The sequence below is a fragment of the Octodon degus genome, unplaced genomic scaffold, assembly GCF_000260255.1.
Source record: "Octodon degus isolate 3935 unplaced genomic scaffold, OctDeg1.0 scaffold00122, whole genome shotgun sequence".
Lineage (NCBI taxonomy): Eukaryota > Metazoa > Chordata > Mammalia > Rodentia > Octodontidae > Octodon > Octodon degus.
The window spans coordinates 5,150,289-5,171,898 of record NW_004524698.1 but is presented as its reverse complement, the minus strand read 5'-3'; the positions used below and the strand labels follow the sequence as shown (position 1 = coordinate 5,171,898).

Genomic DNA, 21,610 nt, shown 5'->3' with positions numbered 1-21,610 from the left:
TTTTAGAAATTAAGGCTTCAAAGTTCACCTACATTAACCTTCCACAAATGCAACCTAGAACTATTTCCTAGGATTTTGAGCGGTTTAACATCATCAAGAAATGTCACAGACTTCATCCCAATTACCCGGTGTATACCATACATGATTCCAAACCTCTCAGAAGATGAAACAGAGTAAGTCAACGTAACAGTTGAAGAACAAAGGAAAAATGAGTAACAGAGACTTCAGGCTAAAAGTGTAAAACCCGTTTGAGGACTTCAAGGGCATATTAAAGCTTGAAAAATGAGAACAAATCAGCAAGCACATTAGCAGAGTACCAATTTAAAGCACCATTGTTTCCAATTTCAGCTCCAATCTGGAAGGTACCAAATAGGCCGTGCTCCCAGCTTCCTCTGTGCAGGAAGTGCTCTTCACTATGTATTTGAGAGTGTCTTTCTTCTTTTCCGGCTGACTTAGTAAAAGAATGGCTATCAGTTTTCTAACTTTTCTCCTAAAACATCATTAATAATTTATGTAGCAACATGTTAAAGAGCAAACAAAAATAAGAAAGTGAACTTTTAAAAATACAAGCTATATTTCTATTTTATTTCAATTTCTCTTTCCTTTTGTGGCAAAATGAAGTTTGCTATCTTCATATTCATTGTTCTTTTCTAATCTTTATCAGTGAGAGAGAAGAGAGCATTCGATAATCCACAAACTTTCTAGCCTCTTCTTTAAGTAGACTATAGTCACAACTATATGCATTTTGTATTTCATTCATGAAAACAAAGGTGCAAACTGCCCTTTCCTGTGTCCTGATAAGGCAGGAAGACCTTATAGGAACAAACAAGAACAGTTAAAAACTCAGTTTGTATTTAAACCAATTTACTAATGATGCAACCTCAAGTGTTAAATAGCATTTAGAACTAGAGGTAACTGCTTCAATTCTTATTCTGAAATTTGTTCCCACACCTGCAGGTCAGAGCTTTCCCACTAATAATTACATGACCCTGGCATAAAGCAGCTACAGGTCTGCTGTGAGGTATCACTGGCTATCACTTGCTCCATGGTCACAATATCTGGTTCTCACTGCTAAGCCGAGGATACTCACCTCAACAGAAAACTCCACTGCACCTTGCAGAGGTACACCTGGTTGAAGGAAGGACTCGAGAGAGCAGGAAGAAGAGGGTACAGGTAGCAGCTGTGCAAACCCTGTCATTTTTTAAAATGTACTTGGTTGTTACAGGGCCTTACTATACAGCTTGGACTCATAGCGATCCTCCTGTTTTCAGCCTTCTCAGCACTGGGATTACAGGTATGTGCCACTAAGCCAGGACTCTATGGCCAGCTCAGCCCACCACGGTCCCTGCACCTGCCTAAGCAGGCGCTTTAGTCTGCTGAGCTACCTTACCAGACCCCAAATCCTGTCTTTATGAGTATCAGGTACATCTCTCCTTTTGGGTATAAAGTGCACTTTTTAATTACTTCATAGTTGAACTACTCAATTGGATTTGGAACCTACTGGAATTATCAAAGTATTGCATTTGTCTAGTAAAGAAAGCTAATACCATTACATTTTTTAAATAACTTGAACTGTTATAGAATTTGGAACACTTAAAATGGTTTAAAATAATTTTGTTGCTGTTGTTAAACACTGTTTATATAGTCCCTCACTGACACTGATTATATTTGGTTTGCTTTAATAAAACAAAATACCTGAGATGATAAACTTAAAAGGCAGAGGATTTATTCTGACTCAGTTTCAGAGGCTTTAGTTCATAGTCACAGGCACAGTCGCTTTGACCCTATTGCACCACAGCCCAGCAGGGTGGGAGTTTGTAACAGAGGAGGCTGTTAAGCTCATGACAGTTTCGAGGTAGGGAGAGAGCTGGGTCCAGAACCCCAGTACCCTTGAAGTGGCATGTCCCCAATGACTCCACTTCTTTCTGCTGGGCCCTACCTCTCAGAGGCTCTACCACCTGCTGGCAGCACTACAGCCCAGGGACCAAGCTTTCAACACATGAGCCTCTGGGGGAAATTTAAGATCCAGACCATGACAGCGCCCAACAAGAATGCACAGTTAGAACCACTGAGGTCCTGATCAAGAACCACATTTAGCCATGTCAGGCATATAAGCAATATTTTAAAAGTTATGTTCATAAAACCAAGCCCAGATTTCTCATTTAAAATTCTTATATAGCTTTATTTGCAAGTTTTACAAGTATTTAGTATTTCCCAAATAGCTGTTTCAACTTTCCTACATTATTATCAGTTTCTATATACACCACAGTAAGACAATTCAGATTTGCTGATTTAAATAACATGTTGTCATTACTTCTTGTTTATTTTTTTTTAATTTTAGGTATTTAGCTTCCATTTGAGAGATTAAGTTCTGTTCTACTCATATACATGCATATGCTTCATATTCACAATCTCAAAGAATGGTGCCACAATTTTGTTATTATTAAACATACAGGGCCAGGGAGATTGCTCAGTAGAATAAGTGCTTACCTGGCAAGTGCAGGGTCCTAAGTTCAATCCCCACTACCACAAATAAACGAATAAATAAATATTTAAAAAATATATAGGTTACATCACCAAAGTTTTGGAGAGACTAATGGTGCTGAACTGTGCAGGGTTGATGGCTACATTTCTACTCTGTATCACTTTGCATTTTCTAAGAGGTTAATTGTTGTATTTAATTTGGGTTACTTTCCCATGTACTTTATCATGATACTGTGCCCAAAGAGTTTCTATTTGAGTTTTTCCCACCCTCTTCCAGTTTAGATTTCTAAAGTTCCTTTCATCATACACACACTAGGTGCTTCCCAATGATCCTGAAGTTTCCCCTCAGTCTCCCTACCTACTCCAATTTAGATCAGTTCGTCACTAGCCTTGCTGCACAGCTGGTATTTTCAGATCTATTTTACTTTCACTTGAAAGATTCTTTTCATCCATCTCTCATGTCAGTCCCATCTCTGAGTCTCTGGATGTTTCTTTTCATTGCTTTATTCTGTCATTTATTGGGTCACAACCTACAATTGTCAAGTTTCATGATAATGCTTTGTTTTTCTCTCTTAATTTGAAATTTTTTTAAACTGTTCCATGTGATGTTTTCCTGCCTTTCATTATCCACATTTTATTCATTTGGTTGTGCTAATTTTAGATGCTTGATCTATGAAACAATCCTGTATGTTTCTTTTCTCCCTTATATTTTAGTCTATTCTTTCTCTTTTTATCTACCTTCTAGAAAATTTCCTTAACTTTTATTTTCTAAGCACTATAAATTCTCTTGAGTTCTATGGTTATAAATCTTGTATTTTCTGGAGATACCAATGATTTCTCTGAAAAGATTTTTTTTCTACTTACAAATATTTGTCTCCTTCAAGTTTCTTTTTTCTGTTTCCATGCCTTAGTTTCTACTTCTCAAAAAGCACACTCAATGTGTGATGATGTTTCCTACTATTTAAGAGTCCAGGACTAGTAATTCAACAGGAAGGCTTGGAGTGGGGGAATGATTACTAAGATTTACTTTAGGACTTCTCTGGCCAAGCCTTTCCTTCAGAAAACTCTGATGACAGTATCTTTAAGTTTTATTTTTTAGGTTAGATCCATAGGGAAATCTGTTGGTCTCCTACAGGTACAGTTTCATTCTGGGTGCCAACAGTAGGAAGAAGGTACTTTGGTTTTAGAATTTGGTAAATCAACATAATCTACCAGATTTAAACAACATATATTATGCCACTTTTGCCACAATGCAGTCAAGAAAACTTCTATTTTATTCTCTCTTAAAAAAAGACAGAAAAATAAATTTCCTCTCTTGGAGCAGAAAGGGGGCAACTACTTGCTTATATACAGTTTTGGAGCAACCTGAACTTTCAGTTAGTATTCAAAGTCTTAATTCTATCTTCATCTTCACTTCTAGGAGCTCTTGTTCGCACCTTTTGTAGTTTCCATCAATGCAAACTAAGTTATGTCTTCCTTTCATTACTGTCAGAGTAAAACTATTTGTCTCAGGCTTTTTCTAGGTAAGTTACCATTCATCCATCCATAGCAGCTTCCAAAACACTGTTGCTGCTGTCTCATTTTATACATATACGTTTTTAAAAAACATCCTCCATATGTCATTTTAATGAAATCTCAGCAGGGTCAGAAACTAACACACACATTCATCTTCAACCTTAAATCTATCAAACTTTCATTCTTTTGCATTGACATTGGAATGGAGATTTCTCATTTTGTTTTGTTTTCTATTCCTTTTCTTCTCTTTTTTAAATTTTATTTTCAACACTGAGTTCAGTGTTCAAGAAAAAAAAAACAGGAAAAAACTAATAACTTGAAGATTAGGTGAAACTGAATTTAACAATCACATACTCTTATACACTAGTACCTCTCGTTGCCCTAACAATGTTTTGATCATTTTTGAGAAACAAAACATATTATCTAATAAAGGGTTTTTAAAAATTCTCAAAACCACAAAAAATAAAGTAAAATAAAAAAATAAAAATTCTCAAAAGGTTAACTATAAAATGGATCTTTGCACCGATAACAAACCTAAAAGTAGGTATTCAGAGAGGAAAAACCATCAGGCAAATGAAACTCAATGGAGAAAAATAATTTCTTTTTCAGTTTTTAAAAATAACTTTTACAAGCATCTCTTTGGCACAGGTTGTGTATTAGATACAGTGATCAAATACTTAGAGAGAAAACCCTATCTATACACAGCAGGCTCCTAGCATGAAGAAAAAGCTCCCAGTTCGCAACACAGTGGCTTTAAGTATTTATTTTCTGTTTCTCATACTGGATTATTAAAATATTGAAGTAATTTTTCAAAATGCTTCAGTTTACTACAATCTTATGAAAAGAAATTGTAGTAAAATGCATTTTTCAGTGACGTTCAGATTTTAAAGTTATACTCTCACAGAGATTTAAAAAACCATTATCATTGAAATATTCTCTACATTGTAACACCATTTATCCAACTAGAATAATTGCCTTCATAACATAGTTTGATTAAAAAATCACTATTGCATGAAGTAGAATTAACTGTAGTTGGATGGCTATAGGTATGAGAACAAGGATTCCAAGTAGAACACTGAATATATTCAGAAATTGAATAATGTAACAAAGCGATAAATCTGTTATCCTGTAAGGTCTAGATAGGGACAGATGGAGGTGAAGTGTGGATGGGTAGCAGAAGTCTAAATGCATTCTTTAAAGCACTATAGTAGGGATCAAACTCTAAAGTACAATAAGCTTGCAGTTTGCAGATAAAGAGAAACACTTAGGTTTTCTGAAAGGGAGTTCTGTCAAAATGTTATACTTCAAAAATTATATTTTGCTACCCCTATAAAGGACAGAAAGTCTAACCACCAAAAAATTAAATTAATGAATGAATGAATAAATAAATAAATAAATAAATAAATAAATCTATTGAAAGAACAGTCTAGAGACCAAGGGTCCTTCAAAGCTGCTCTGGCCTGCCTTATGGTAGAAATTCAAGAGAACTCACTTCAGAGTGAGAATCAATAAAATTGAGTAATCTACATTTACAGTACTACAGACAATGGTAGTCAAAAAAAGAATAGAACAAAGTAAGAACTAATTGAAGACAGGCTGATACAGTTGCTCAACTCCATCCTGGATACTTTTTAGCTTTTAACTCTAGAAATAATTAGTGAGCATCTTCCACACACAAGGTACACAGTCTTCTCTCATCATGTGGTTCACTGTCTTCTGAGCCAAATATAAAAAATTCCACTTAATTGATTTCGTAAACTGATTGATGTTCTTCCTTAAGAACAACAGATTGATTTTTTTATGGATGGCAATACTAATTCTTCCATCATGTCTTTCTCTTTCAGTGCACATAGTCCAATCGACTTTAGAGCCAACTCAATACAAACCAGAAGAAAAGCATTAAGAGAACAAGGTCCATTAGGCCCAATATTGCCTCAATTACTTTAATTCCATTATTCCTGTTCATATTACTTCTTAAATCAATATCTCCTTTCAGTTATTCATGTTTATTCTTTTCAAAATTACAAGTAATAGCATTATGGTCTTTTGAGCTCAGTGGCAACAGTTTCATAAATATATTTCTGAAACTGTGACTGTCTCCAGATCTGAAACTGAGAAGTCTTAAATTGAATCGTGTTTTCTAGAGGTCATTTCATATAATGATGCAAAGCATCTTAAAGCAATATAGGAGCTTTTACCTGTTAGGCCATTTGTCACTCACTGTCAAAGATAATCACAGGTGGCTCACTGGCTTCCTAAGTGTCTTCTTCCCAAGTTAAAACCTTAGCATAATTTCACTGATTTTTTAGTTAAACTGAAACTCTTCTCTGTACCTCAAACTGCCTTTTGTTTAATGCGATCTTTTAGCCTTCACTGACAATTATTCTTCCCTGCAAGAGCTTCATCTGTATATTACATTAACCACTGCCTGTCTCGTATGACAATTAATCAATGCCTCAGTTCCACCTCTGCAACAGCCTTGCAAATTACAGGAACTCTGCTTCCCTCCATTCTTTTAGCAAAAGTCAATGTGGTGTCTGTTACACATGAGAAGGTGTACTTTCCGCACAAACAGGGCCATGATATTTATACAGCCCTTTCTTTCAACATATGGGCATTCTTCTGGTTATAAAAATAATGTGTGACATAAAGAAGTATGCAACAATTGTATTAGGAGTCCACTGAAAGTTCTGAGGGCCAGCCAAATAGCTCAGTACATTAAAGTGCCTGCAAGCAGGCATGGGGGCCGGGGACTTGATCCCCAGGACTGCCCCCGGGGCATGCTGAGACAGCAATGGAGACTGGGCATGGTAGTGTGCCTATAATCCCAATACTTGGGAGGCTGTAAACTGGAGAGTCACTATGACTCCTATCTAGTAGTGAGACCCTGAGCACTCTGCAGACCCTTCCCTAAAATACAGAAAAAAAAAGAAAGGAAGTTCTGCTGGAGGTCAGAAGAGGCTAAGTCACTCAGCAGAGTTTTCATAAAGGATATGAATCTAAGGGAAGTCTCAAAAAATGAGAGGATATTGGAAATGGACATGAAGGGAGAAATGTAGTAAGTAGTGTGTGAGACTCAAAACACAAATTTAGCTGAGAACACTATTTTAAAAAGTAAACAGGAGAAAATAATTTAAAGGAATAAATAAAAGAGGAAGCAGTACATGAGAGTCAATGTCATATGCCTAACGCTTACAGGTGATATGCACTCAACTTGGTCATTCTCCTTGCAGTGCACAAGAACTGAGGGTGGCTAAATGCTCTTCGTAGGCATGAGATGGGAAGATTCAGCTGTGTGCAAAAGGGCCCTTGAGATCAGATTTCTGCCTTCCCACAGAGCCTCACCCATCCCACATCCCTTCCACTGTACACTCTAGTAAGGCTCCAATAACACGGACTACACACACACTCTGCTCTGTCCACTCACATCCTGTGCTCTCCAGAAGTTCACCCTTCTAAGCCTTCCACTATCCATGCGAATGCTATTCTGTGTGCGGAGCATTTCCTAAGTCCCTCGAGCTAAGCCAGCCGTCCTGTTTCTGGCATGAAAAGCTGGTGTGGCACATGGCTCCATCACATGACTAACTCCCTCTAAATTACAATATACTGAACATTTTCCCCAGATCAATTTTTGGCACATGGCAAAAGACTACTATGTGAATGAATGAATGAATGAATGAATGAATGAATGAACAAATAGAAGAGAAAAGCACAAGAAAAGGACAGTTATAGATGAAAAGGAAAAGGGGGACAGGGCTAGGGATATACCTTGGCGGCACTGTGTCCGCTTGGCAAGTGCGAGGTTCTGAGTTCAATTCCTAGTATCAAAAAAAAAGGAAAATAAAAAATATGAAAACATTACAGAAACTTGACAGAGTATACTGATAATCCAATGTAGAAGAAGCAACCAGTGAAGGAAAATGCCAAGCTTTTAAAAAAAACGAAACAAAGAAGGGACCAGGGGGCACCAGAGGAGGAACTCAGAGAATGCAAACACTTAAATTCCCATTTTAACTTATTGAATGCAAAATTTTCCTGAAAAGATTCAATAGAATCTTCAGAGTACCATGTTTAACTAAAGTGCATTCCATATTATAAACACACTCTAAAACGTCAAAAACTCCCATGTTAATTATCAACTAAACAGATATAAAAATGTTTTCCCCCATTTTAAAATCAGAGTCTAATAATGAACATGTTATTACCAACTCCATGAAAGTCTTACCTCTGAGCTCTCACAACTGTAAGACTGAGATACTGAAAAATGCAAAATAATAAGGACAGGGCCAGCCAAATAGCTCAGCAGATTAAAGCACCTACAAGCAGGTATAGGGGCCAAGGATTCCATCCCCAGGCCTGCCATGCCAGCCCCACCCCCGGGGTGTGCTGAGACAGCAATTGAGACTGGGTGTGGTGGCACGTGCCTCTAATCCCAGCTCTTGGGAAGCTGTAAACAGGCAGATCACTACAAGTCTGATCTAGTAGTGAGACCATGACTACTACCCTGTAGACCCTTCCCTAAAAAAATACGAAAGGGAAAAAAAAAAAAAAAAAAAGTAAGGACAACAACAAAAAAGACTAGGCAACAACAATAAGCAAAGTTTTTATTACTCAGATATTTTTCTGGGCTATTTTCTGTTTAATAATAGGGAAGTATTAGGTATACAGAAAATAACTTAGTTATTAAAATAAGATGTATTCTGGTATTATCATCAAGTAGCATATGTTGTAGAATACTTCACTTGCTATCTCAGGACAGTTTAATTACCAGAACATAATTGCTTTCTGGGCTCTACCTACAGGCAATGGCAGGCAATCCTACCATCACTCTGATTTGATCATTGTGTGACCAAAACAAACTAATTGTTTTAATTTTAATGAAGCCCTACAGACATCCTCACAAATGAAGGAGAAGTGTGCAGGGGAGGCTGCAGAAGACCTCTAAATTGAGCTCTTGAATAAAATGGAATAGAAAAATAAGTTGTGGCAACACCTGGATGAAGTTATACATCCATACATGGCACTTGGTGGAACTGTGCCTGCATACATCACACACACTATAAATATCTGCCTCTTGATTTACCAATTTTCTTAGGACTAATGTCAGTGTGAAAAATCCTAAAATGAATTTTTATTTTTACATTCTCCTGCCTGTCATCATCCTATAAATCCAGTGTTGTCAGAGCCTGCCACATCACTAGGGTGTGGGGCAGCCTACAGTCCTATACCCAAAACAGGAATCCCTGTGAGGCTGGGCAGCCTGAAAAGAAGTGATGCCAAGCAGCCTCCAACACAGACTTCCAGGAGGCCTGGGCCTGAGGCCCACACTTAATATTCAGTCCCTGGCCTCCCAAAGTAGGGTAGTTTGGCAGGATACTAACCCAGGGAGTGTAAAAAAATCATGGAGCTACTAAGGTGCCCATCTCACTCCAGGGGCAAGTCTGATACTGGCCTTGGTTCCTCTTAGCAAAAGGTTCTCTTCATATTAAACAGGTAATTCTTTCCTGGAAGTAACTATAGACTGGACAGAAATCATTGATCCAACAGGATAAAAGAGTTTCTCAAATAAAGATCTCTTAAAAAAACAGATCATTTAAGTGCTACCAGTGTCTTAACATTTTATCGACAGCCAAATCTCAGCCCTCAAAGGATAACTTCTAATAATTCTGAGCAAAGGATACATAGAGGAAGGAGAGGATGCCACAAGGGCAGATCTGTTTCAGGATAGCTAAAGCTAGGGAACAGATATTAAATTTAATAAGTGAAAAATGTTACTTCTGGAAAAGAATACTACCTCCCCTAAGTACGATTTAAATGGTATTGAAATAGCTTGGAAGTATCTGGGTGTACTGATAGCAAAGGCACATAAAATGGCAGTTCTGCCTGCTATGCTAGCAAAGGTAGGATCACTCAAAGCTACAGCTTTCATTTCAGCAAAATCTTCCACTTGCTATTACTTTTAAAGGAAAAGTCTTAACACATTTATGGTACTGTTTAATTTGGACTACTCCAAAAGTAAGAATTTGCTGAGAATAACAGCTGGCATAATACCTGCCCACCAGTGGTCATAGCACTTTGCTTTTTCAAATTAAATTTGAACATGATCATTGTGGTCTTTATCACTGACTCGTTAAACAACTATTAAGTAGCAAGCACCATGCTAGAATTTTAAGGAATACCAAAAGAAATGGGTGCCTTTCCCTGAGATAACATTATAGTTGAACTATGTACTCCTAGAAGATACTAAAGTCCTAATCTTCCATACATATAACTGTGACTTTATTTGGAAATATGGTTCTCGCAAATGACTAAGCTAAAGATTAAGTCATTAGCAGGGGCCCTAACTCAACTTGAGTGGTACTCTGACAAAAAGGGAAAATCTGGACATAGACATAAGCAACATAGAACAGGAGACAATGTAAAGACACCAAGAGAAGATACCATCTGCTAGCCAAGGAAATGGAGGCATCTAGAAGGTCGGCCTGTAATGGGTTCTTCCTCACAAATAAGAAGGTTCTTCCTCAGTGCTGCTGTCACTTTGATTTGGAACTTCTAACTTCCAGAATTGTGAGAGAATAAACTTTTATCAATTAAGCCAGCCAGTTTGTAGTCCTTTCTTAAAGCAGTCTGAGAAATCTATTATAAATTAGGTAACTAAGAAAGAAGCCCAGTAACAAAATTGCCACAGGCATCAGAACACTAATGGAGGTCCACCTGCAGAGGTTTTGGCTCAGCTAATGGGAACAGATTCAGTCACAAGACTTAGATCATACTAACTATATCAGTGTTATAAAGGCCACCAGAGAAAAAGACAGCTTCTATTATAAAGAGTACAACTGACCCAATGAGGATGTGTAATCTTCTAAGAAAAGATGATCAGAAAGAAACAGAAGCAATAAAAGTTAATGAAAAATTAATCTTCGTGGTCTATTTGGGCAAATCAAAGTTTGAGACATGCATTTATTTAAAAGGACAGTTATAGATAAGGGACCAGAGATAATTAGAAGTCTTCAGTATTCACATATTTATATAAATGTTGAAAAGATAAAGAGTTTCTGATGAGGTAATAAACATGAAAAATAGTGATAACTCTCCATTAACTCTGTAGAAGTTGGCAAGGCATTTCTAGTGACTGTCTTTGTTTTGTACTACTTGCTAACACAGCCTGTGGTAGATAATCTGCGTATGCTCCCCACACACATGGCAATTCCCTAAGATCCCCTACCAAAGGCCCTCTGAGCCCAGAAATAACCCAGCAAAAGACTCAAAAGAGAACAACACCAGCGGTATTATTAAGCTAAATCAGTCTCTTACTATGACAACCTGCCATTTAGGCCTACTTATCATTCATCCTGCACACAACTGTCCTCTTACCTGAATGTGGCGAGCAAGTTCTCCTTCATGTGCTATAAATACGGTATCATGCTGGCTGCAAGGGACCTGTAAAACAAAGGCCATCTTGTTAGAAGAACCTTCAGACGTCAACTTCAGAGAACTGATTGAACATGTGTAAGCAGATGCCAGGTTTCACTTGCAGAGTTTGAGCTGAACACTGCCCTTTCTATTTCCAGCCATTCCAACTAATGCCCTTGCAGAAGGTCTCCGTGCAACACTAGCCTGGGTAACAATCAATAAATGTGAAGGTCTCATCATAAACACAGCCTCTGAACTGTCAATCTTCTACAGAATATTTCTGCTTTAAAATCAGTCCTTGTTGCTAGAGTAGCTACAGTTGGATTAGTACTGGGGTCAGGGCCTCCCTAATCTAAGAAAGGTTAAAGGAATAAAACTGTAAATTAATTAGGGCAGTGTTATGCACAGTATCATTCAAACACACCTGGGGGGGATGCTGACCAGTATCAGATGTACTATTTTTTAATATTATTTATTTATTTATTTATTTATTTATTTAATACAGGGTCTGCTATGCAGCTCAGACTTGTAGTGATCCTCTTGTCCCATCCTCCCAAGCACTGGGATTATATGTGTGTGCCACCATGCCCAGTGTTCTGGACAGGAATAGCATCCAGTACTAGGGATCAAACCCAGGTCCCTGCACTTGCCAGGCAGGCACTTAGACCGACAAGCTATCTCCCCAGCCTAGATGTAATATGTTAAAGTGTAGGAAATTGTTGCAAATTTCCAAGTTAAACTGAGTTATTTATAAGTTTTCTCTCAGAAAATCTGTCACTCTGGAAATTTTAAAATACAACTGGAAATTTCACAGAAATTCCACCTCAGTTTTCTAGAAAATATTTCAAAACCTTGTTACGCAAAGTGTAGTCCAAGGACTGACATCAACATTAGCCTTATCAAGGAAGTGGAAAAGTCTGAGTCTGTAAAGCCACCCAGGGTCAGAATCTGCATCTGAGCAAGGTCCTTAGATGCTCCTACACATGGACAAGCCTGAAAACCTGCTTTTAAAGGACTTTATTCATGAGGCCAGTGATTATTGTGATCACAAGTAAAAGACTGTCCAAAATCTCAATACCATTCTCTGGTACCTACAGGTTAAAGGGATCATCATTCCTTTATTATAGCTGCATGCATATAGGAAAAATATTTTAATAAACTCTTAGAAACTCTTTATTGCTAGCCCTTTTTACCTCAGAACATACATACTAACTAAAATGGGTGTCTCATGGCACAGCCAATTCTAGAAAACTTTATTTTATACTAAAAAAAAAAAAGCATTCTTGACATTGATGCCACATAGCATTCATTCCCTAACTGGATGCTCAACAATAAGCAATACTGTGCAGGAAACTTAAAGGACAAGGAAACTGACACAGGCCAGCAGCTCATAAAGGAAAGGTCAAGACGGAATTCTGCAGTAGAAAACAGCAATCATACTTATTTAGAGAGCACCTCAACAGATAAGCATGTTTTTGTTTGCCTGCAATTCCAGCACTCTGGGAGGCTGAGGCAGGAGGATCAGAGGTTCAAACCTAGAGTGGGCAATTTAGCAATTAGAGAGAGCCTCCTTAAAATAAAAAGTTAAAGAAGCATGACACTAATTTTGCCAGGAAGGCACAGAAACATGGGACTGTCAGACCAACATTTACCCTTCAGAATATTTCTATCCATGAATTATTAATTTTATGAGTTTTATGATACTAAAGAATAAGTACTTAACAGGAAAAGATCACCAAAAAAGCATTAAACTTTTAATATTTTTGAGGGTATAAAAAGCATCAAACTTTCCTACATTGACTATTTTTTGGTGTACAAAGCCTAAAAAAAATAGCACAAAAAATTCTTATGTGAACTACAACGAAATGCCAATAGTACTTTACAAAAAGTCTTTACTTCAGTTATCACATCTAAGGCAGTCTGCACACATAACAATACATATTCCATACACGTAAATTACTTACACTGACAACACATGTGTTTTGCTTTCCTGCCATTTTTGTAGGGCCTGAGTGACATCTCACTGGTCTTACTATTTTGTCAGGAGATTCTTATATTATACAGTATATATGTTAAAGGAACAATAAATAATGTAAATTATTGAATTCTTAATATGTATTATATATTCAGAATAGACATCAATATTTTCACATCTGCTCTTGCTTACAAATCCTAAAATATAACATCAAAAATAAAAATATATGTGAACTACAATGTAAGCCCCCAAAAAGTCTACCACACAAATCTTTGCTTCCACTAAGATATCCACCAGTTGGTAAGCATCATGGTAACTGTGGCCACCACAACCAAAGTTCCAGAGATCCACAATGTGACGGGAATTGAGTGCATTGGTGCACACTCCCACATATGGAGACTTGGGCTGGACAATGCCTTGGAGCCTTGCCAGCCTTCACAGGGAATGGAGGGTCAGCTGGTGGCCCTGCGAGCAGCTGGCATGGTGCTCAAGATTGCTGGACGGGAAGTCCTCATTGCCAGCCAGCTGGGTAACGGGAAGACTGCTATCACGGTGGGCAGGGCGCAGGCCCTGGGCCCAGACAGCCCATTCACTGCTATTGCCAGCAGCAAGCTACTCTCCCTGGAAATGAGCAAGACCGAAGCATCACACAGGCCTTCCAAAGTCCACATCGAAGTCCACATCAAGAAGGAACCAAGATCATAGAAGGGGAGGTGGTGGAAATAAGGATGGATCAGCCAGCGACAGGGACAGGCTCCAAGGTGGGCAAACTGACTCTCAAGACTACAGAGACAGAGACTATCTATGACCTGGATACCAAGATGATTGAGTCGCTAACCAAGGACAAGTTCCACATTGGGGACATGGTCACCAGCAACAAGGGCAAGGGCAAGATCTCCAAGCTGGGCAGGTCCTTCACATGGGCCTGTGACTATGAGGCCATGGGCTCCCAAACCAAGTTTGTGCATCGCCCAGATGAGGACCTAACAAAGCGCAAGGAGATGGTGCACACCAGATCTCTGCATGAGACTGACATCATTAACTCCCCCACCTAGGGCTTACTGGTACTATTCTCAGGTGACACAGGGTAGATTAAGTCAGAAGTTTGAGAGATCAATGCCAGGGTAGCAGAGTGGCATGAGGAGAGCAAGGCAGAAATCATTCTGGGGGTGCTTTTCATCAACATGGTCCACATGCTAGACATTGAGAGCTTCTCTTTCCTCAACCAGGCCCTGAAAAGTCACATGTCACCTGTCCTTATCATGGCTACCAACCGGGGCATCACATCAATCTGGGGCACCAGCTACCAGAACCCCCATGGCATCTCCATCGACCTGCTGGACCATCTACTCATCACCTCTACCTTGCCCTACAGCAAGGAGGACATCGAGCAGATCCTGCACATTCGGTGTAAAGACGAGGAAGTGAAGATGAGTGGGGATCCCTACACTGTTCTCATCTGCATGGGGCTGGAGACATGACTACACTCACCATCCAGCTCATCATGGCAGCCAGCCTAATGTGCCAGAAACTCGAAGGTGCAGAGGTACAGGTAGATGACATCAAGCGAGTCCACTCACTCTTCCTGGATAAGTCTCCATCCACACAGTATATGAAGGAGTACCAGGATGCATTCCTGTTCAACGAGCTCAAAGGGGAAACCATGGACACCTCCTGAGCTGGAAGCCACCCTACCCCACCCTGTTTTCTACAAAGTTCAGACACTGTGAATTTGTAAAAAACGATTTTTCAGCTGGAAAAAAGAAAAAAAAATCTTTGTTTTAACTGTCATATCCAAGGCAGTTTCCACATATGACAACTGTATATTATATACATAGGTATTACACTGACAGAATGTATGTTTTGTTTTCCTGTCCTTTTTTGTAGGGCACAGTTTTTTGTTGTTGTTTTCCTATTGTTGTAGTACATCTTTGTGATGCTGTGCCAGCTTATTCATCTGTCAGCTCATCGTTGTGCTCCATAATTTTTTGTGTGTAGCTGCCTGGGCAGAAACATATTGTTTTCCCTCTGCTATAAATGATCTCGCATGAGCTTCAGTCTCAATCATCTAAGAAAATTTCTCTGTGATATTTTGCACTTGTTATTTTCTTTGTAAACTATCAAAATATTCATGCCACAGCTTTAGGATTGAGTAAAACACAACTATAGACCAATGTTTTGTGTTTCAAGTGACATTACAACTGCTGCACAACTCATCAACAACATCTACTCTACCTTTAGTTTTGTTGTAGAAAGTTTCCTTCTCAACCTTTTCTTTTGTCACATTCCTTGCGAGTATTTCTATTATGGTGAAATACTGAAATCAGTTATACCAGTTTGTTTTTCTTTACCATATACAAAGCCAATATTATATCTTTCTAAAATCCAAAGACTGTACTATACTATTCTGTTTTCAAATTCAACATTTAATTTGGAATTTCTTCTTTGTTCCTGCATACAGGTACCTGTACTGGTCAATGTTTGCTCTGTTAGCAAATGTAGCATTAAGTGGAAACCAGTAAGCCACTTCTCAAACGTCATATTCCAATTCATTTGAGACATGGAGGAAACAAGTCTGTTCAAAAAAATCATTCAACTATTACTATACAAATAAAGGTTAATGGGCTGGAGATATGGCTCAGTAGAATAACCACTTGGCAGGCAAGCCCAAGGGCCTGAGTTCAATCCCTCGTTCTGCCAAAAAAATAAAAATAAATAAAAATGAAAATAAAAAAATAAAAGCTAAATTCCAGAATATATGTCTAAGTTAAAAGCATAAGTCTTTACATACACAAGGACATAAATTTTGCGCCATATTTTGACTCACCTCTTTTCCATAAGTCTTTTACATTCCTGTGATTAACATGAGAAATCCTGCTAAGTATGGCAGATCTATAAATATTTTCAGTTTAGCTTGTAAGATGTCATAATAAATACATTTTTTAAAATGGCTGTTGGTTCATACTGAACATTTTAGCTACCATTACAACCTTTGTGTATTTTACATCTTGTAGCATTTCATCTGTTACAGTTTCCAACACTGAATGGCATTAATAGCATTCTATCCAATAGATTTCAGCCCTGCCAAAACATTCATGATATTTTCAGACCAAGTTATAACAATGGGTTGTTCTATTCAGTATCATGGCCATTTTACAACATTTTAACGAGTCAAATACGCACTTACGGCCCACCCAGGGAGAACTTCTGCCTCATTCACAGGACCCCATATCCATCCCTGGCCCAGGCCCAGTGAGTGTGTGGGAGAGTTGCGGCTACCCTACGCCAGCGGAACCTGTCTAGTCCAAGATGAGGTGCAGCATGGGTGAGACCCTCTTCCACCTCCTTGGGAAGCCCCCACACCTGCCGTAATCACCTCCACTCCCGCTCAGTAAGAACTTCTGCCGTGCTCTCGGGACCCCCAGATCGAGCCCTAGCCCAGGCCCGATGAGTGTGTGGGAGAGTTTCTGGAGACCCACAGGCGAGACCTGTGTGGTCCAAGCCCAATAACAGTGGGTGAGAACCTCTTCCACCCCCTTGGGGCCCCCACCATTCTGCAGTCACCCCACTCCCACCCAGTGAGTAAGAACTTCTGCCACATTCTCAAGACCCCAAGATCAGGCCCTAGCCCAGGCCCGGTGAGCATGTAGCAGAGCTTCCTCTCCCCGCTAATCCACCTTGTCCCCTTCAGAATGAGCTCAAGCCTGACATACAAGCCTGGGGAGAAATTCTGGAGCTGCAGTCCCTGCAGAGATAGTAGGGGACAGAAGCAACCAGCTAGTCCAGGAGCAGAACATCTTGCCAGAGGGGCACAACAGGTTCACTCCCAAGACCAACACGTTCACTTAACATGAAGGAGTTGAGCACAGCAGCCAGACCAAAGCCACCACAACTGAATAAATTCAAACTTTGTAGATCTGCACTTGAAATTCAGTAGGTGCTAAGGTTATAACTGCACCAAAGCTCTACAAAAAGGTCAGAAGACAGTGCTATACAAAATGACAATGAAAAGGAGCAAAATGCAATCTAAGACCCCAGCCCACCTATAACAAGTGCAGAGGACACTAACACAGAACAAATTGGGAATCACACAGCTGAAATCAATGAATCAACAGCTGCTGAAATAAAGAAACCACTGCAGAAAGGCATAGAGGAACTCAGATCGGAAATGAAAAAAAGAAATCCCTGAATTAATAGCATTTGCAGTAAACAATCAAATGCAGAAACATATGGAAGAAACCCAATGCCCATTCAGAACAATTAGAGAAGACACTAGCTCAGCAGAAACGTATGAATGAATATCATCGAAAGTAAATAAGCAACAGCATAAAGTTATAGAGAAATGCAGAGTAGAATTATTTTCTGAAATAAAAGAATTCTCTGAACTCATACCATCTGAAGTAAAGAAGCAAATGCAGAAACATAGGGAGAAAACCCAATCTGAAAAAAACTATGCAGTAAAAGAACTAATAACTGCTTTTAAAGAAGACATTGAGAAAAAAAATAGAGGAGATTAGAAAAATGACGGATTCCTTGAATGACCAATACAGGAAAGAAATAGATCACATGAAACAGAGTCAAAGAGATATAGAGGAACTTAAAATCTCAATCACAAGCTTCCAAAACCATTTGAGTGAAAGTGAAGACAGAATTTCAGATCTTGAAGATGCTGGTGTAGCTAGTGAAAAGGTAAGAAAAGATCTCTTAAAAACAACTAGGATGCAGGAAAAAAAATTCATTCCTTGCACGACGATAAAAAGATGAACAATGTGAGACAAATAGACATCAAGGAGAAAGAAGGAGTCTATACAAATGAAATTTAAAACAATACGGGCAGAAGTAATAGCAGAACTTCCCAAATGTGAGGAAACAATCTAACATTCAGTAACCGAAGCATACAGAACAACAAGTAACCTCAAACCAAATAGAAACACAAAGAGACATATAATAGTCAAGATCCCAGTAATCCAGCACAAGAATAATATCCTGAAAGCCTCTAGAGAAAAGAAACAGATGACATTCAAAGGAAAACTCATGAGAATTATGGCCGAATTCTCTTTACAAACCATAAAGGTAAGAAGAGCATGAAACAGAGTACTTAAAATCCTCAATGAAAAAAATTCCAGCCCAGACTACTATACCCTGCAAAACCCTCTTTCAAGTTTGATGGAGAAGTAAAATACTTACATGACAAAGAACAATTAAAGAATTTCATGATGACAAAGCCAACCCTACACAGGCTCCTGAAAGATGTTCCAGAGAGGGACCAAAATGATCAGAACTCCACGAATGAGATCAGAAGCAACCAACTAAATAGTACAAACAATTAAACATAGGAGAATAAGGAATAAACAACCACAGGTAAATAACATGTCAATCATAAGTCAATACATCTCAATTATAACCATCAATGTAAATGGACTCAGTTCCCCAATTAAGAGAAATAGACTGGCACAGTGGATTAGGAAACAAAATCCAACAATACGCTGTATACAAGAAACATATTTAACTCATAAAGACATTCATAGGCTGAAAGTCAAAGGATGGAAAACAATACTACATGCCCCAGCACCTCAGAAAACAGCAGGGATACCAATCCTGTTCTCAGAGAGTCTCATCTTCAAACCAGGAATGATAAAGCGAAACAAACAAGGCCACTATATACTGGTTAGGGGAAAAATACAAGAGGAAGAGGTAACACTCATAAATATATATGCACCAAACACAGAAGCACCCTACAACATAAAGCAAACCTTAATGGACATGAAAAATCTGTTATCCAATACTACAATATTAACAGGAGACCTTAATACCCCTTATCCCAAAAAGATAGGTAAACTGGACAAATAATTAACAAAGAAATAAAAGAACTGAACAAGACCTTGAAACAAATAGACGTGATGGACATATACAGAGTGTTCCACCCAAACACAGCTGAATACACATTTTTCTCAGATGCACATGGGTCATTTTCCGAAATAGACCACATACTGGTCCATAGATCATACTTAAGTATATGCAAGAAAACAGAAATTATCCCATGCACATTATCTGACCACAGTGCAATGAAACTGGAAATAAATGACAAAAGAAACCAGAAAAAAACCTTAAATACATGGAAATTAAATGACGCCCTACTCAGCAACCAATGGGTCACAGATGAAATTAAACAAGACATTCAACAATATCTACAATTCAATGAAAATTCAAGCACAACTTATCGGAATTTATGAGATGCGATGAAAGCAGTTCTCAGAGGGAAATTCATAGCTGTGAACACACAATTAGGAAAACAGAAGAGGAACAAATAAACACCCTAATATTGCACATCCAAAACCTACAAAAGGAAGAGCAAACCAAACCCAGAGCCCAAAGACAGGACAAAATCATAAAGATTAGAGCAGAAATTAATTAAATTGAGACAAAGAAAAAGTTCAAAGAATTAACGAAACTAAAAGCTGGTTCTTTGAAAGAGTAAATAAAATCAATAAGCCCCTAGGTAACCTCATCAAAAAGAGGAAAGAAAGAAAATTTCAAATACAAGCAATAAGGAATGAAAAGGGTGTAATTACCACAGACCCAGAGGAAATTCAGAAGATTATCAATAGCTACTTTGAAAATCTTTAAGTTCACAGAATAGAAGACACAGAAGAAATGGACAGATTCCTAGAAAACTACAGATTACCAAAAAATCGACAAGATATAACCACTCTCAATAGCCCAATAATAGCCAATGAAATACGAGATGGAATAAAAAACGTATCACCAAGGAAAAGAGCAGGTCCGGAAGCATTCACAGCTCTATTCTACAAGAAATTTACAGAAGGTGTAGTCCCTATATGCCTCAAACTCTTTAATGAAACTAAAAAGGAAGCAATCCTCCCAAAATCATTCCTGGAGGCAAGTATTACACTGATACCAAAACCAGGGAAAGATGCAACTAAAAAAGAGAACTACAGGGCAATTTCCCTCATGAACACAGATGCAAAAATTCTCAATAAAATCCTAGCAAACAGAATACAGCAAATCATGAAGAAGATCATACACCATGACCAGGTAGGATTCATCCCAGGGATGCAAGGATGGTTCAATATTCGAAAATCTATAAATGTAACACAGCATATCAACAGAGTAAAAACTAGAAAGCACATGATCATCTCAATTGATGCAGAAAAGGCTTTTGACAAAGTCCAACACTCATTCATGTTGAAAGTTCTACAGAAAACTAGAATAGATGACCTCTACTTCAATCTGGTAAAAGCCATTTATGAAAACCCAATGGCTAACATAATTCTAAATGGAGAAAAACTGAAATCTTTTACACTTAGATCTGGTACAAGACAAGAATGTCCTCTATCACCACTCCTATTCAATATAGTTCTGGAATCATGAGCTAGAGTCATTAAACAAGACAAAGAAATAAAAGGAATAAGAATAGGTAAAGAAGAAGTCAAATTATCATTATTTGCAGATGGCATGATACTTTACTTGGAAGACCCAAAAAACTCCACCAAGAAGCTACTAGAATACAGAAATTCAGTAGAATAGCAGGATACAAAGTCAATAGCATTCCTCTACACAGCCAACAAACACACTGATAAGGAAATTATAGAAACAATACCTCTTACAATAGCACCGAGGAAAATGAAATACCTTGGAATTCATCTAACAAAAGAAATAAAAGACATTTTCAAGGAAAATTACAGTACTTTTTTTAAAAAAGATCGTAGAGGATTTCAGAAAATGGAAAGATATTCCATGCTCCTGGATAGGAAGAATCAACATTGTGAAGATGGCCTTACTCCCCAAATTGCTGTAAAGATTTAATGCAATCACTATCAAACTACCACAACATACCTCCCAGACCTAGAGAAATCATTCCTGAAATTTATTCGGAACATAGAAAAGACCTAGAATAGCAAAGCCAATACTGGGCAACAAAGACAAGGCAGGAGGCATTACAATTCCTCACTTGAAATTATACTACAAAGCTACTATTATAAAATCAACATGGTATTGGCAACAAAATAGACCTGAGCATCAATGGAATAGATTAGAGGATGCAGAGGCCTCAGTGAACACACTCATCTACTTGATCTTTGACAAAGGGGCCAAACATACTCACTGGAAGAAAGATAGCCTCTTTAACAAATGGTGCTGGAAAAACAAGCTCTCTACATGCTGAAAACTCAAACTTGACCTGGGTCTATCACCATGCACTAA

The 21,610-nt window shown here is 38.3% G+C and overlaps 1 protein-coding gene and 1 pseudogene across 4 annotated transcripts in view; one reads left to right on the top strand and one right to left on the bottom strand.

Moving 5' to 3' along the window:
* Positions 1–21,610, bottom strand: part of Enox1 (ecto-NOX disulfide-thiol exchanger 1) — a 661,835-nt gene that overhangs the window by 496,694 nt on the left and 143,531 nt on the right. For all 4 annotated transcript variants that reach the window (XM_023700180.1, XM_023700182.1, XM_023700181.1 and 1 more), the window contains exon 2: positions 11,374–11,439. The gene's annotated coding sequence lies outside the window, so the exon portion shown is untranslated. The remainder of the gene's footprint in view (positions 1–11,373; positions 11,440–21,610) is intronic.
* On the top strand, positions 13,697–15,065 carry LOC101585778 (annotated as a pseudogene).